The sequence below is a fragment of the Corylus avellana genome, chromosome ca8, assembly GCF_901000735.1.
Source record: "Corylus avellana chromosome ca8, CavTom2PMs-1.0".
Classification (NCBI taxonomy): domain Eukaryota; kingdom Viridiplantae; phylum Streptophyta; class Magnoliopsida; order Fagales; family Betulaceae; genus Corylus; species Corylus avellana.
In genome coordinates, this window is record NC_081548.1 from 12,557,444 (window position 1) to 12,570,707 (window position 13,264).

Sequence of the window (13,264 nt, forward strand, 5' to 3'; positions counted from 1 at the left end):
TAATCCACACCCACAAGGATATACAAATAACCGTATGAATTCAGAAATGGACCCATGAAATCAATACCCCAGACGTCGAAGAGCTCCACCTCCTGAATATTTTGCATTGGCATCTGATTTCTAGATGCGATGTTGCCTGTCCTTTGGCATTTATCACAGGAGCTACAAAACAAAAAGGCATCCTTAAATACAGTAGGCCAATAGAAACCAGATTGTAGTACCTTAAGTGTTGTTCTCTTGGGTCCAAAGTGTCCTCCACACGCAAACTGATGACAATGCTGCAGAATGCTCCGATGCTCTTCTTCTGAGACACACCTTCGAATGATTTGATCAGGGCAAAATTTGAACAGATAGGGGTCATCCCAATGGTATTGTCTAGATATAGACTTCAACCTTTTCCTTTTGTGACTAGCCATTCTTGGTGGAAAAACCTTGGTAGTTATATAATTCACAATATCTGCATACCATGGAACTTGGACCTCTACTGCAAATAACTGCTCATCTGGAAACTTTTCACTTAATGGAAGCTCATCTTCTTCTTCCTCATGAAGTAGTCTTGATAGATGATCTGCAACCACATTTTCACTGCCCTTCTTATCTTTGATCTCGAGATCAAACTCTTGCAGTAATAATACCCATCTGATCAATCTTGGCTTTGCATCCTTCTTGGCAAACAAATATCTCAAAGTAGCATGATCAGTGAATACAATGAACTTAGAGTCAATTAGGTATGATCTAAACTTTTCTAAAGCAAATATAACAGCTAATAATTCTTTCTCAGTGGTAGAATAATTTAGCTGTGCATCATTCAATGTCCTAGAAGCATAATATATTGCATGAGGTACCTTATTGATTCTTTGACCCAAGACAGCTCCCAAGACAAAATCACTGGCATCACACATGAGCTCAAAGGGAAGACTCCAATTAGGTGCTTGCATTATTGGTGCAGAAGTGAGCAGCTTTTTTAGTGTGTGAAGGTAGTCATGCATTCTTTGGTCCATTCAAACTTGGCCTCCTTCCCTAGCAATGCACAGAGAGGTCTAGAGATCTTAGAGAAATCCTTGATAAACCTTCTATAGAAACCGGCATGTCCAAGAAAACTCCTCACCCCCTTTACTGTCAGAGGTGGGGGAAGTTTGGAGATGACATCTATCTTGGCCTTATCCACTTCAATGCCCTTGCTTGAAATAGTATGACCCAACACAATGCCTTGTTGAACCATGAAGTGGCACTTTTCCCAATTGAGCATTAGGTTGCATTCTTCACACCTCTTGAGAACATTTTTCAAATGGTGGAGGCATTCATCAAAACTAGACCCAAAAACACTAAAGTCATCCATAAATACCTCTATGGTTTTCTCAACCATGTCTGAAAAAATGCTCATCATGCATCTCTGGAATGTAGCTGGGGCATTGCATAGGCCAAATGGCATCCTTCTGTAGGCGAATGTGCCAAAAGGACATGTGAAGTTGGTCTTCTCCTGATCTTCTAGTGCTATTGCAATCTGATTATAGCCACTGTACCCATCCAAGAAGCAGTAGTGGCTATGGCCAGCTAACCTTTCTAGCATTTGGTCAATGAAGGGTTATGGAAAATGGTCTTTTCTGGTTACCTTGTTTAGTCTTCTGTAATCAATACATACCCTCCATCCAGTGGTTACTCTTGTGGGTATCAGTTCATCATCTTCATTCTTCACCACTGTGATCCCACTCTTTTTTGGTACTACTTGGACTGGACTGACCCATTTACTGTCTGAGATGGGATAGATGATGCCCACATCCAATAGTTTTAATACCTTTGCCTTGACTACCTTCTTCATGTGTGGGTTGAATCTTCTCTGTGCATCCCTGGTTGGCTTTGCTTCTTCTTCAAGGAAGATTTGATGCATGCACTTGGCTGGACTTATTCCTTTAATATCAGCAATGGTCCACCCCAAAGCAGTTTTTTGTTCTCGAAGGATTCTTAACAGCTTTTCTTCTTCCCCACAACTCAGATTTGCAGCAATGATAACTAGTAATGTCTTGTTTTCTCCCAAGTATGCATATTTCAGGTGTTCTGGTAATGGCTTCAATTCCAGCTTGGGTGCCTGTACAACAGAGGGAACAAGAGAGGAATTAGTAGGCTCAAGAATCTCGAAGGGAGGATTATACTTACTTGGGTATTTTGGAGAAGCCTCAAGGTGATGCACTATTTTCATGACATCATTAGTAACATCTTCAGGTTCTGGCTCAATGTCCTGCCTTGTGAAACTATGGGTGAGAGTGGCCTCCAATGGATCTTTATGTTGGTCCTGCAAAACTGTCTCACCAACATCTTGGATTATACAAACATCAAAACATTCTAAATCTTCTTGAGGTAATTTCAATGCATCGAATATTTTGAACTCTATTGTCTCTCCATTTACCTTCATGCTCACAATACCCTTTTCACACCTATTGTAGTGTCAGAAGTTCACATAAAGGGTCTTCCTAAGATAATAGGTAAAGGTGATGGCATAGGGGATTCTTCCACATCCAATACAATGAAATCAGCAGGTAAGATAAATGTACCTACCGTTACCAACACATTCTCTAGTATACCTCTTGGCTGTTTGATGCTTTTGTCTGCCAGTTGCAAGGTGATAGAGGTTGGTTGAAGCTCCCCCAATCCCAACTTTTCATATACAGTGCAAGGCAGTAAATTCACTCCTGCACCTAAATCCAGTAGCGCCTTTTCAAAAGAATAGTCTCCTATCCTGCAGGGAATGGTAAAACTACCTGGATCCGTTAGCTTTGGTGGTAATTTCCTTAACAAGACTGCACTTATCTCCTCTGTTAAGGCCACTGTCTCATACTCCTGAAACTTTCTTTTGTTAGTACAACAATCCTTTAAAAATTTAGCATATGAAGGAATCTGTTTAATTGCATCTAATAAAGGAATGTTGATTTCTACTTTCCTTAAAGTTTCAAAGATATCCCTGAGTTGCTCTTCTTTCTTTGGTTTGATTAGCCTTTGAGGAAAGGGGGGTGCATTTACCTTCTCCATTTTGTTTACCTTAGTAGTTGATGGTCCCTCTGGAGTCGCTCGAGGTGGCTCTTCAGTTCCAATGACCTTGCCATTCCTAAGAACTGTGACTGCTTCCAGCTGCTGATGACCCCCTGGATTGCGTATTGTCTAGGCTGGAGATTCTCCCTGCTTTTTCTCACTTAGCTCCTTTGCCATCTGACCCATTTGCACTTCCAGTTTTTGTATGGCTTGCTCAGTCTTTGTGTTGACTCGTTTTTCATCAGCCATAAACTACTGTTGTGAAGTCACCAGTTGTCGTACAAGATCCTTTAGGTCATCCTTCTCTGGCTCTTGAGCTGGTGTGTCCTGTTGTAGATATGAAATTTTCTGAGTAGTCATGGCTTTGACAATCATGTCCAATTTCTGTTCCACAGCAGACATTTGAGTTTGCATTCCGTTATTTTCGTCATTCTTGCCTTTGCTCCTTACATCTTGCCTCCTTCTGGATGGGAATTGTTGAGTATGTTCACTCAACCCCTCAAAGATCCCTATGGCTTCCTCACTGCTCTTCTCCATTAGCATACCTCCACAAGCTGTATCAACCATCCCTCTATTAGTATTATTTAAACCTTCATAAAAAATTTGTACCTGATCATCTTGAGTGATGTTGTGATGTGGACACTTTAGAAGCAAGGTATTGAAGTGATCCTAGGCTTCAAAGAACAAATCTTTGTCTCGTTGTTGGAACATTTGAAGTTCCCTTTTAAGCTGCTTTGTCTTTTGGGCTGGGAAAAACCTCTTCAGAAACTTGGTGGTCAATTCTTCCCAAGTATGAATGGACTCTGCAGGCAAGGAATTGTACCACAGTTTAGCATTATCTTTCAATGAAAAAGGAAAGAGGACTAACCTAAGTCTTTCTGGAGTTAGGCCTTGAACATGCTGCAACTTGCATAAGTCAAAGAAGTCCTTGAGATGCAAGTTGGGATCCTCAATAGCTGTGCCTCTGAAATGAGTCAATGCATTTAGGATTTGGGGGGAGATATAATAGCTACCCTCCACCTCTGGTTGATATGCTATGCAAGAGGTTTGATGGAGGGTTGTTGGCACATATGCTTGCTTCATTGGTCTCCTCACCCGTGGTGGATTTGCTTCTAAGGGTCTTGGCCCAATTGGATTTTCTTGCAAATCTTCCATTTCAACTTCTTCTTATTCTTTGTCTCTTGGTCGTTGTCGACTTGTCCGCTCAATTTCAAGATTGAGTGGAAGAACGGTTGAGGTTTGAGATCGACGACCTTGCTTGAACTAGATTACTTCTTCAGTTAGGCAGCTTCAGTACTACCTGGTCCGGAAGCTCCCTGGAATTGTGTGCTCGATCGCAGGTTGGTGCGTTCGATCGCACTTGGCTGACGATTGATCGCAATCACAGAATGCCAATCCGCAACCTGCAACAGAAAACAGAAAAGTTAGGGAAAACGAGAAATTCTTTTTGGTTTTTGCTAGCACTAAATTAAAAAGTGTAAATTAAGATAACAAAACTAAAGGAAAATAAATTTAAACAAAATTCGCCGCAATCCTCGGCAACGGGGCCAAAAACTTGATGTGCAAATTATCTACCCAATTTAATAGGTAAATAATTGTACGTTTTACCTGCAAGTGCACAAGGTCAACACGGTAGTATAGGGTGCAAGTACAGGATCATTCCCACGAGGATTGCTGAATTTTAGTTTAAAAGTAAATTCCTTAAGCAAAAGTAAAATAAAGATTGATTGTTGAAGTGATGATAATAAAGGGTAGGGCTTTGATATCCACCACTAATTATATTAAGCTAATATATCAATATGCCAATGCTTTGATCAAGTTATACATATTTAATGTTTGTCAACCTAAGGGCATGGTGTATACTCCTTAAGCTATAGATTTCCCTAAGCAACAAGTTAGGCATGGTGTATAGTCTAACTCTTTTCTTCCCTAAATGATTTAGCATGGTATATACTAAGTTGTTCTTTAGAAAAGCATATGTTCTATGGAAATCGACAAACACACGAGGCCTAGGGCATGGTATATACTCCCGGTTCCCAATGTTGATTAACCCAAGAATCCGGCGTGGATATCTCTTGTTACTTATGTTAAACCCAGGACTCGGTCATCCAAATTGATTTAACTAACTAATCCATACCACATGCATATGTTGATCAGGCACACACATATGAGGAATTCATGCAAGCAGGTATTAATCAAGTTAAATAGCACAACAAGATCATCACAAAGGCGCCAATATTGAAATATTAAGAAAACATAACTAGGGCTTCAATCCAGCCCTACTAAATAAATTAGCTGCTCATAGAGTTGATATTAAACATCTTCATAAAAGAAAAGAATAGGAAAGAATAAACCCGAGACTTGAACTTGAGAGCTCCTATTCTTCTTCCTTCCCCCAGCCTGTCTATTCTAAAGGCTTAGGAGTCTATTTATAGGCTTTAAAAGTCCTTGGAAAAGTAGTAAACCCTAGGGATTTCATAGGGTTTCAATCCTATTACAATTGGGAGTTGGAAAACCCAAATATGGAAATAAGGACATCTTTGCCGCCACCTTGGGTTGTCTCCTGCGCACGGGTGCGATTGATCGCAACCCGTGTGTGCTCGATCGCAGGTCTGCGATCGATCCTTCTTCTTTCATGCGCTCGATCGCTCCTGGCCTGCTTTGTGCTATGTCCTCTCGGGTACTGCGCTCGATCGCAGGTACCCTGCGATTGATCACAGTGTAAGGGAGTTTCAATTTTTCCCATCTTCTCTCTTTGAGCCCAAATCACCCAGTTTTACTTCATTTTCTTCCAAATGCCTGTAAAAACATGAAAAACACAAAAAGGAATTAAAATGGCCTAATTAAGTAAAACCGAAGGAATAAAACATGCAAGTTAAGGGCTGAAAATATGAATATTTTAGCACTTATCAAGTATCGTCTTTTCTGTAACTGTTAATCTTTATTTAGTGATTTCCTGGGTTTGGCTGCCTCGAAGTGATTTTTACCTTTGATGTGTTCAAAGGGTTTTCCACTTCATAAACAAATCTTTATGTTGTGGGTGTGTGGATGTTTATAGATCTTTGTTTTTTTTTTTAAATTCCGTTGTGCATGCTACATGTTTGTAGAATGGCTTAGTACCATTTGTTGCTTGTTTGGCAAAAGAGGTAGAACTCGATCCTAGTAAACTTTCACAAAACATCATTGTTTTGCTTATCTTATGAAGAAAATTCTCATTCAATGTTGTAACACATGGCAGAACCTTTGCCTCTAATAAGTAAGACTTAAATTTTCAATACATATAATAAGACGTGTGCTATGATCCAATCCATCAAATTTGTGGGTATAGTTTCCAATATGGTGTGATCAACACACTCCTTGATGATGAAACAGATCTTCGATCTTCCTTCCACGCTGCAATTCAGTCTTCACGTCACCTGACTCCTGCAAAATAACGACAATCAAGAGAGCTTGGCTTGGGTGTAGGCGTGATCTCCCTCCAATGCCTAATTCAATCTCTGAGTAATATATGCTCAATGCACAATAATTCAGTCTCGGGTTTATACCTGGTATATGGGCCTATTTATAGGCTAAGAGGTATAATCAAACAGGGAGTAAATCTCCTACTTTGACTTGGATTAGGAGTCTTGGAGATTGATTTGGACTTGGAATCACAATAAGATCTTGACTCGGATTTCTCTCCCAATTCAGCTTGGGGTTAGATCTTTATCCGGATTCCACGAGATTTCAATCCTAATAATCCAGGGATTGAATCCTGGTTGTACCCTTCCGTAGAGCCAGGGGATAGTTATCCTTGGGATCTTTGGTGTTGAAGTAATACTGACAAAACCAGGAAATGTTCGTCCTGAGAATACCTAATGATCTCTAGAGGTGCTTGTCTCAGGGACAACTGGCCTTGAAGCTCAGGATCAATTGGATCAGTTGAGTAGGATTATTCCTAACAATATATATATATATATATATATATATATATATATATATATATATATTAATTTCTTTGTTAAGTAACCCATAGGATTTATTAGTTAAATCATGATGAGAAATAACAAACCACTATTTCTTAAACGTAAGGTAGAATGTAAGGTGGTGGTGGATCGCCTTACCAAGGACCCAATTAGCCCACAGGCCAAGGTGGCCTCTTGGGCCCTCAAAATGGGATGTACCCGTTTGAAGAGAAAACCCACAACCGTTTGTTCAATTGAGCTTATAACCGAACCCATTAACTTTTGGAGGAATATCGTCCATTCACCCTCGAAGGGAATTCTCTACTGTCAAGACACCCCCAACCATGGGTCGCCACATGTCCGAATGGTTGTGCAAAGGAAGATCCTCAGCTTTATACAAGGCAGCCACTACTCTAGGTATGTCCTTAGCTCCTTCATCTTCACTCCTTACTTTCCATTCCTATTTAGAGCCCTCTACTATCTTAGGCATCAAAGGTGTCCTCCGCCGGCACATTTGCCAAGTTTTACCTTACACTTTGTTCACTTCATACATACTCTCGGTTGACTTACTGGCATGCAATCAACTATATGAAAAATTTGGCGCCATATGTGGGAAACACTAAATACTTCCAAACCCCATAGACAAAAGACTACGTGTTGAATACTCAATCAAGAAGTAACCGGATGCACAACGTTGGCCCCTTTAGACAATCAAACCCTTAGCCAAACCCTTAAAATCGAAGACTTGCAATACTCGAGACGGAAATGCTGCACCTCACCCAAAATATGGATTTCATCCTCCAATAGAACCATGAGATGATGCAGCAGTTCCAGCAACATAACCCCTTCTCAGCCAATAATACTGAACAAGCACTGAGAAGGAGAAGCAAAAGGCAAGGATCGTGAAAGTGGTACCGAGGACAATGTATAGAAGGGTCATCTTCTATGCCACCTCCAAGGCTCGAAGGCCAAATATGTTGAGCACGCAGATCAACCCGAAGCAGGTAACCGAATTGATGTTCATATCAATGGCTTACAAGGCAAGTTTAATGTAATGGTGATATTGGAAATTGTGCCCAAAACTCCAGTTGGTTGAATAATGTTTTGATTATTATTATTATAGAACAATAGACATATACACTTATATTCTTGCATGGACAACTTAGTAGACAACCATACTAAATCCTTTAAGAAAGAAAAGAATTAGAGTAAACGCTCATGCCTAATTTGTTGCTTAGGAAAATCAGTAGCTTAAGGAGTAGACACCCATACCCTTAGTTTGGCAAATATTAAATATACCGGTATAATTAGCGTATTGGCATATTGTTATCTTAATTAGTATGATTAGTGGTGGATATCAAAACCCTAATCCTTTTTAGTTTTAGTTTATCTTTTATTTTATTTCTTTATATTAAATTCAATCGTGACAATTGAATTTTATATGTTTAATTAAAAAGGAAATTACTTCTAAACATAATTTACCAATCCTCGTGGGAATGATCTCGTATTTGCCTGCTATACTCTCGTTTGATCTTGTGCACTTGCGAGTAAAACTTACCAAGTATTTGCCTATTAATTTAAGTGGGTATTTGGTACAACAGTCCCTTAGCAATACGAAACAGAAAATAAAATGAAAAACAAAAAGATAAATTCATCTTTCGTGGGATGTACGATTGCATTTAGCGTATGCAATAAGCCTTTTAAACCCCTAGGCATTCCCTAGAGGACGAGTGAAGTCTCGTGAGGATTTTCCAGGAATGATACCCACAAACATTGTCATTATTATGTCATTCAGAAAAGAATATAGCATCACAAAAATAATGGTTCTCATTCATTAGCAAACTTAAAATTATAAACTCCATCTTCAAAATTTCAAGGAATTCACAAGTCAAATTGAGATACAACAAGCTTCAATTAGTGCAAAGTGAACTAACACACAATCATGAGGCTTCAAAATAATTCCTTCTCTAAAAAAAAAAAAAAAATTCCAGCATAAATGAATCAACGTCTTAGAATTTATTAGACTTCCTATCAGATAAAACAACCAAGGCATACATTATTTTTTTTCTTTTTCTTTTTTTCACATGTAGGCTTTGCAATGCTTAGCTCCCTTACGCTTTCTAGTTGACCCATGTATCAAGTGTTAGGCCAATGACTCCCAAACCAAATGGCTTTAAGGCACTAGGTGTAAAGACACCCCCTAAGGAATTACTAACTCGAGTAAAAAAGGCTACGAAACTAAGCTAGCAATTTTATTAACCAACCAAACTTCTCACTTTTTGGCGCGAACATTCACTGCTTAATGAGGCAAGAAGTCAGGTTACTCAGTGAAAAATTCAACTTTATTTTTTTAAAAAAAAAACTAATACATGCCAAGGTTATTCATCCAATATGTCACCCAACAGACTTCAAGATATTGAAAACAAACATAATTGGTCTCAAATTTCATACCCGACAAACATATGCTAGTGTGTTCAAGGTAAATTTTTAAAATTGAAACAAGAAGCATCTTATGTTGCCAAAAGTAAGTAACAAGACTCAAAATCCCTAAATCATATGATCTTGTGTTCACAACTTTAAGCCTACTAGTGAAATTCAAACCAAAATCAAAGCTCAACCATATGCTTAAGAATGACATAACAAAAAAATTTGGACAATGTTTTGTTTTTCCATACCCCCAAACTTGAACCATACATTGTCCCCAATATATGTACAGAACTGAAAAACAAGAGTAAGAGAATAGGAATACCTGAATGAGCAGATGTGGGTATATCATACCCCCAAACTTATATGTAAAAACGCATGACCTGAAAAAGAGAGTGATACTCCAACCAAATACCAATCAAGAGCACACATTGTTGTAAAGATATAATAAAAAACGAAACAACAATGGATAAAATAAACCTGGATGGAGATCATGTACCCTGGTGGAGTGCAAAGTCGAGTGCACAGGGCTTGCGCTTGAACCTATGAAGCTGACTCATCTAGTCAAAATATATGGAATCCGCCAAGTCAACGGAATCCACATCCTTGATGCGCTCAGTGTTCTCTGATCCTTAAGTTTAAATTTGAAGCACCAATCTTTTCTTCTCTTTGACCAAAGAGAATGAATTTTAGCTATAGAAAGGTAATTCATAATATCCGCAGATTGAGGTAGATCACTCTGAGTATTCTCAAACAGTTTCTCATCCAGAAGGGAATCATGAGCTGGAATAAGATGAGGAGAATACTCAGGGAATTTTTCTACCTCGATTTTCTCTTTTTGCTCTTGCAGATTACTCTCCTGGCCTCTTGGTAAGTCATAAGCAATAATAATCGGAAAAGTGTCATATGTCCTTAAAAGTGAAGATTTCAAATTACCTGGAATAGGGGATCGGGGCTCATATGGCATCTCGGGAATAGGATTTGATGGTGAAGAAGCCTCAGTGCTTGCTTCCTTGCCTTTTTCCTGATGTAGATCCAGTGTGGCCTCAATTTGCTCCTCCTTCCCCTCTTCCATGTGAGTTTTGACCATTTCTTCACTCCTTAGTGCGGCGATAGCTTGCTCATGATAAGAAGTACTCGCATCCTCCATGTAGTGTTCATCAAGATTGGCCACTGGCTGTTTGAAGCTTCCCTTCTTCCACTATGTTGAAGGTTTTAGCCATTTGTGTCACCTGGGCCTCTCACTTGGAGATTTATTGAGTGTGCGAGTTCACTGTCTGACTCATCTCACCCACCATGCCGGTCATCTCGCTCATCATTTGCAGCATTCAATCCTAAAAGTTATAATCTGACCGAGGAGATGGCTCCTCTTGGTATTGTTGTTGTGGAGGCACCTCTTGATGAGCTTCTATCTTGGCAATGGATTTAGAGTGAGAGTTCACCATATCTTGTTGAGAGTTCACAGTCTGACTCATCTCGCTCACAAGTTTCGACATCTTTTCTAAAAACTTCTACGAAGAATCTAACATTTTTTCTTGAAAGTCAGAACCTATCGGAGGAGGTGGTTCCGTTTGGTATATCTGCTATGGAGTTGCTTGATATTGAGGGGAATATGATTGATCATTGAACTGCAGATATGCCTGATGGTACAGTTCATGAAATTGTGGAGCAGAATTTCCAGGAGCTTGAGCTTGCCACGAGAGATTAGATTGGTTGCTCCATGCCAGGTTATAGGAATCAGAATAAAGGTCATTCGCCTGTCTAGAGAACGGTTTGTTCATATGCTCCTAAGAATAGTTAGAAAATTGTCCAGCAATAGGACAATCTCTAACATGGTGATAAGGGCTATAGCGATACAAACATGGTCCATGGGGTGTTGGATTGTCTCCCCACATGAACTAAACTGACAAAAAAAAAATAAAAACAAAAACAAAATAAAAAGAAACTCATAAACAACCTGAAAATGCAGCTTTGGAGTGCTGTAATTTAGAAGCTGCATCTGCTGGAAACATGCACAACACAATAGGCCCACTCGATCGCACTCCAGGATGCGCTCGATCACACTGCCAATGCTAGGCTTGATCGCAAGCTGGCTGGGTTCGAGCTCAGGGGTGCAGGGGATCTACACAACTCCGGACCTGTGTGAGAAAAACTCAAAAACAAAACAATCACAAAAACCAAAATTAGAAATTAGAAACTAAAATAAAGAAAAGCAAAAAAAATAAAATTAAGCTAAAATTAATCCTTAAAATTTAATAACAAAACCGTTAAGCAGTCCCCGGAAACGGCACCAAAAATTGATGTGATCGTTTTGTATACCAAAATATATCAATAATAATATACCACTCACATTAGTACGAATCCCTGTAGGATAGGGCTATATTGAGGGTGTTAAACCTCAAGAACTGTAGGGTGTTGTTATCAAGCTTTTCAAGATTAAATATAACTAATTTAAAAGGGATTTGATTTGTTTTGGTTAAAACTAAATGCATAAAAGTAAAGATAAAAGTGATGAGAGATAGAATAGGGCATTGATTTCACCACTAACCGCATAACAATGGTCAATCATAAATTAATAAGGAAAATTCATAATATGCATGATATAAGGGTCATATCACTCGAGTAATCAAGAAAATACCATCATTTAAGGAATAAGTATAACCCATCTTCGGTTGGCACGGACCGTCCACCTAACCACTAAGATGCGGTACGGACCGTCTTCCCTAGGTATGGATTATCTAATTCATTAATAGGCTACACACAATCAATGAATAAGCATAACCCATCTTCGGTTGGCACAAACTGTCTATCTAAATTACACTAAACTGGGGTGTAGTACAATCCATCTTCCCTATGCATGGCCTATCAAATCCTATTGATCATGTGTCAGTTAAAACCATTGTATAACAATCATTCATATAATCACAGAAAATATGAAGGATTGAGCTCAATCAATATAAGACTTTCTAAGACGAGAAAAGAAATTCATAATGATTGAATACAAACATTAAGATCCATTCTCACGGTTATACAACCATTATGCATATAGGAAATCCCAAATTAAAATACAATTAAACTATTGTTACTTGGAAAGGGCAACATCAATGCCTTATTACAGGATTTAGCCGCTCATCGTGGTGCTAGGATGGCCTCCTCCAATGATTTTATCCTCTTCAACTTGTCATACCTTTCTCTTGAAGTTTAAGGCCTATTTATAGGGAGCAAACAAGTCCTAGAAACATTAAAAAACCTATAAAAATCATAATTCACTCTCCTAATCAAATTAGGAAGCAATCCTAGTACAAATTGGAATAGGATTTGTCCAGATTTGCGTTTGTTTATTGCAGAACAATTTTGGCATAGAAAACATCTGAATTAGGAAAATCCTATTTCACAATGATTTGTAGACTTTTGAGTTAGCTTTCCAATTCCATTAGCATCACTTCAAGTCGACATTGGAGCATAAAGTTATGGTCAAAATACTGTGATGTATGCAGAATCTAAATTTGAATCCAATCCGATCTTGACTCCAATTAGAGAAATTCCGATTTAATCATTTCCTTGATTTGATTAAACTTAACCACATCATATAGGCCCTATATTATGATTTGTTAAGCTTAATCATATCTTCTAGGTCTTCCCAAAGTATGCTTTTAAGCCCAAAATTAATGGAATTAATTGCATCTTTTTTTTAAAATCGGAAAACAATAGAACAACACAAAATCAAACAAATAACAATGCTAAGGAATTAACATATACGAGTTAAGGAGCTAGAATGTACAACATTCCGTGCTCATCAGGGTTTGACATCCACCATTAATCATACTCAAATAATATAACAATATGTCAATGTTCCAATCATATCATGATTA